The sequence below is a fragment of the Helianthus annuus genome, chromosome 13 (assembly GCF_002127325.2).
Source record: "Helianthus annuus cultivar XRQ/B chromosome 13, HanXRQr2.0-SUNRISE, whole genome shotgun sequence".
NCBI lineage: Eukaryota > Viridiplantae > Streptophyta > Magnoliopsida > Asterales > Asteraceae > Helianthus > Helianthus annuus.
In genome coordinates, this window is record NC_035445.2 from 2,167,881 (window position 1) to 2,173,880 (window position 6,000).

The window sequence follows — 6,000 nt, forward strand, 5'->3', positions numbered from 1 at the left end:
TTTGTGTGGTTGACCCTTTTCACACGTGACCCTTACTAGGATTTGACTTGATTTACCAGGGGTATAGAGAAGGCCAACGTTGCATGTTATCGAATTCATAGCTATACTTTTAGGTGAGTTTTAAATGTCATTCTTTTTACATTTTTGGGCTAATATGCATGCTATCTTAGCTGCTCTTATAAAATAGTGCTAGCTATTACGTGTTATTGCTTGATTTTATGTTTTTAATATCGAGTTAATGTTTATAGGTTAAATGATTAATTATTGACGTTCAACGATTTGATGCTTGATGGAAACGTATTGATCGGTCCTATGAGTGCGACAACGTAACAGACATGGAGTCTTATACCAGTGTAAGTCTCTTTGGCTTGTGCTAAGTAGTTGATGGTGAAGTTCACTTTCACAACCGTATGTGTTTAGTATTGATAATTGATGATTGATGTGTATGATATAATGTATGGTTACGTTAAATCTATCTCTACATGTTTATTAAAATGATTGTTTGTTGCTTTTAACCAAAAACTAGAACTCACTCAGCTACGCTCACTATTAGCATGCATGTCAGATCAGCATATATTAAGGGATAACTGAAAAACCCAAGCCCAATGGGTATACTTGAAACCCGAAGCATTCGGGACGGGTAAGGGACCAGGTATATGATTAGGAAAAAAATATTTCGCGGATTTGTGATTAGGTGATACTTAACCCGTTTACCCGAAACTATATACCTATTTGCCCGAAACATATTACCAAAATCATTTGACTTTTATTTTTATTTTCTCTTAATATTGTTTAGTAATGTTTCATTCATATACTTCACTACTTGAAATATAAAGTTTTCGTTTAAAATTTATATTTTGATGAAATTATTAATATTCTATTTAACGAAACACAAAATTATTTTTTGAGATTAATATTATAGCATATTTACATTTTTAAATATTTCAAATATTACTATGATGATGATATGTATGTATGTTATATATTATAATTTAAAATAATAATGTATAGATTTTAAAAACATAAAATTATAAAGAAAAGTTATATATACACACGCATAAAAATCCCAGTATACACATGAAAATCTCAACGGGTATACTCGATACAAGCAGGTATGTCTGATATCTCACGGGTAAATACTTGGAAAATATCAGACTGGTAATGGGCCATATATGAAATAAGATTTTACAACCAGATATGGGACTGTGATTAGCCGTACCCGACTCATTACCATCCCTACGAGGCTACGAATACTGATGCTTTATAGGAGGTCACGGCATGAAATGAATCATGACTTAAACTTAGTTTTTTCTATCGAGACAGTGGTTTTTTTTTTTATACCAATTGACTAATTGGTAAAACTAGTTTTGAATCTAAATTATTATAACAATTCAAGCGTTAAATTTTATATTTAATTTCATAAACATATGTATAACAAGCACCAAGCCATGTTTAACTCCACGCCCATTACTTATTTCTGAATACATAAATAAATGATCATAAACAAAATGTCATACAATAAGTGTTAATAATTTGTACCGTTTGATATCAGAAACACATGTTAAAATATATATCTGGCATCATAAAAAAGCATTAATACTATACATATATGTCACCTCTCTCAGTCTCTCTAGTCACCTTATCATGTTTCTATATCACAACCACATTTTTATAGAAAACAAGTGTTACATACATTACATTTTCTATAACAACTCACACACTAATCTAACTTAGTTGGAGTTGAATCCTTAACCTCTAGAGAAAAATCACCATTTAACACACTAATATACAATTGAGTTAAGTGTCATTTTGGTATCATGTTATTGAGATGATTTATACATCGTCAATGGTCATGAATAGAAAGCACGACACTAACAATACCAAATCCAATGTACAAGTTATCATAGCATATATAAGTTATCATAGCATATATGTTTGTCGGTTTAACTCTTCCATTCTATTTTATATTTAATAGTACTATTACTTAATTTACATCATTTCCAACCTCATCTTTCACATCTACCAACTTAAATACCTAATTACTAATTCTTTCAAGTGGTCATTCAATTGTCGTGTACCCTCAAAGATTACTCCTTTCACGTTCAAGTGGACCTCATTTCCGATTTTATCTTCCAAAGGTATAACCATCCAAGCTTGCTTTTAGTCTAGCCTTCATTCCATTTAACCCTATTTAGTATTTAGGTCAACTAGTTAAATATGAGTGGTTGAATCTTTAATCTTCAAAAATGTCACTTAAGTTATTTAATTAGCGATAAATGAAGAGTATGAGCTGAATTTATCACAAATAAAATGTCAACTCTAACTTGTTTTATTATTTGAATATTTCAATATTTTTGTGTTTGTAAAATTGTAATGCTTGAAGTTATGGTGGAAAATACAATATTATAATGAAATCAAAAACCCAAAATCTGAGTCCGGCTTAATATCATTGAAAGAAACATATTTTCGGACTATTTATAAAAAAATAAAAATAAAAATCTTTTAACTCAATTTTGATATATTACCTTAAACTTATCTAAAATACATGCATATAATTATGAAATCAAGGATTAATGTCGATCTTTAACTATGGGAGTTGTGTATGCGAATTTTTACATTTGCTAAAGTGGAACACCACTATATCATCAACTTTTATCATTTTATATACAAATTTATATCATTTTATAGAATAGAAAAGGTATCCAACACTTTCCACATGACTTTGAGAAACTTTGTTATATCAAAAATTTTGTTCGAGAAACTTTTTACACACTAAACAAAAAAATGTGTTATTTTTTACGGTATTATCTATATCGTTTAAGTTTTACGTAGAGTTTTTGAAACTGGGTGTCTCTAAAAGAAACATCTCTATCATCTAGGATAGAGCTATAATGTATACATCTTTTGTGATTTTTAGTGGGTATGATTTTGCAAAAGCAAAATGAGATTTAACTAGATTCAAAATCGTAAGTGTGAACTAAATAAGAATATACATGATAAATGTAGTTAATTTGAAATGGTGAAATCATATATAAATACATAGGCGAACTTTTATTAGGTTTTTTAATTATTATCAAAGAATTTTTTAGAATTTACTTTACTTAAAAACTCGGATTATACACTATCTACCTCTAATCATATGTTCTTTTCTATTTATATTTTTTTTATATCAAAGAATTTTTTAGAATTTACTTTACTTAAAAACTCGGATTATACACTATCTACTTCTAATCATATGTTCTTTTCTATTTATATTTTTTTTATAAAGTAGCTTTATATAATTATTTTGTGTGGCATTGAAGATATGATTATATCTAAAATGATAAAATATCAATGTGTTTAGAGTTAATAAGTAGTATACAAAATAAAGAACATATATACCATTCTCATCTCAGTATTAATATAATAATATAACCTTTATTCATATCATCATAATAAATAATAAATAATACAAATAAAACAAAAGGACAAGTGGAATGGTATTCATAGTCATTCAAGTGTCGACTTTTTTTTATTAGTATTCTCATTCCATTTTGTACCATTTTCTCAATTAGCATACAAGAAGCAACGTGGACATGGATCATGTTGACTCTAGTTTATATTGTTTTCCTTGGTTTAAGAAATAATTATATAGCTATAACAATTATCAATATATATAGATAAGTACCCATGTTAGTAATTAAAAAGAAAAAAAAAACTAGATTAAAATTTGAGTCTAGTCTAAAAATTTCAAAGAACATAGAAATTGCCACAAGCGGAAATCTAAAAGTCCTTGAAGGCTTCTAACTAAAAGATTTCTAAGGCTAATTACTTTCTTATTCATTAAAAGTCCTTGAAGGCTTCTAACTAAAAGATTTCTAAGGCTAATTACTTTCTTATTCATAACTAAGAGATCTCTCATTTTTTTTCAAACGTGTATCATGACCATGGGTATTATGTGTGATACTTTGCACTTCGCACACGATGCATTACGTATTTTTCAAACACATGTCGAGCAATCACGATGGTTGTATTCGACTATGTTGAATAATGTTTGTTGGAAGGGGTATTAGGCCAGAAATCACACATTTTGAAAGTGTAATAAGGCATATAAATATATCGCATCCAATGGCGAAGTTTGAGATTTTCGACCGTGGGTAGAAGACGTATATATCAAAAAAAAATTATAAAACCGAGGGGTCAAAAACGTATATACCCAAAAATTTCTGTATAAAAACTACATACTCTCCACTACTGAGTGAAAAGTTCGGAGAGTCGGCCGCCCCCTCCCGCTCCCATAAAGCTATACCCTTGATCGCATCCATAAAAAAGTGCACATTTGCCATGTGTAAATTGTAATATGTAAATAGAAAGAAAGAAAAGATCGAGCTAATACTTGAGGGGTAAGAACTGGACTAACTTAGTAGATTAAGGAGTGGATTGTAATATGAAAAACAGTTAAAAGACAGTGGGAGAGAATAATCATGGTTGGATTTACCTTTATACATTTTTATATAAACCACAAATAAAATACCTCCCTCAATAAGATGCTGAAATTTTAATAAAACTTTAGGTTTATTTTGTTAAAAAAAAAAAAAAAGACATCCAAAAAGCAAATCATGCACACTTACAACCATACATAAATACATTGTGTGAAAAGATATATAATTCTTTTCTAGGGAAGAAAACTTGAAAAGTACTCAAAGTTTTTTATTTTGGTTTATTTCAGAAGAATATTAATATTATAATCCTATAAATTGAAGAGAGCTTTAAAATCAATTGATATTTTCCTAGCTTTAGCTTTAGATTGTTTATATTTATTTTGTTTCCACAAAAATAAATGTTATTTTCTAGACAAAAAAAAAGATTTACACCTTCATGTAATATTTCAATAATACATTTTTATTTTAAAGAATGAACACCATACACTGATACAGATATGCATGCCAAATGGCCTTTGTTTTCATTAAATGCATATTTTGGTCATATTTTTTTAAAGACAAACCATATTAAAATGTATCTAAAAATATATTGTACAACTGGCCTTAACGTATATTACGTATGTGATGGCAAAATCGCACGTTATATTATAAAAAAAAAACTGGAAATCGCATATGTGTGTATGTATGAAGTCACATGTTATATATGAAAGTGAATGTATGGTTGATGAAATCGCATGTTATATATATTAAAGGGAATCGCATGTAGACATGAAACTACAAATTCACATGTGGTATTTTGGAACCAAATTCGCATGTTATAACACGTATTCGCATGTTGATAATGCATCACGTACGCAATGTACGTTAAACCATTTTGTACGCAGTGGCGGACCCAGGAATTTTTCCATGAGGGTGCGAAACATTTTTAAAACTTTTAGGCCCCTAGGTATATAAGTAAAAAATCGGTTCGTATCGGGTCGGTTCGGGTCGGTCATGTAAAACAAAAGAAATTGTGCCATAACGTCCCTACTCATGGTTTCTATCACAAACAAATTGATGCATAAGTTTATCGCTCCATAACATAATGTTTTAATTTCAATTTTCAACCCTAGAAATCGTGTGTAATCACCCTAAAAATCATCTAAACAACATAATCACCTTAAAAATCATCTAAACAACCATAAACAACATCGAAACACATGGAATTTCAAACCTATTTAAGAATTTTGTTACCCTTTGGTGTCGGACGGCGGTGGTTCGCGGCTGCTGATGACGTGCTGTTGTGGTTGCTGTTGTGTTCGATGATCGCTGGTAGGAGACGACCCAAGAGAGGGAGGGCGGGAGGAATTCTAAGGGACTGTTGGGCTTATTTTAATTATTATAGTTTTAACTTAGGTTGAGTTTGGTTAATGGGCTAGTAATTAGTGGGCTAATTATGTTTAATGAAATAGTAGGTTAAGGTATTGGGTATTTGGGTTAAGTTGGGTAGTATAAGTTTATATAATTTAGGTAGTTTTTTTAATTAGAGTTTACGAAAAAAATTTAAAATATAAATCGAAAACATTTTTTTACCTAAGGT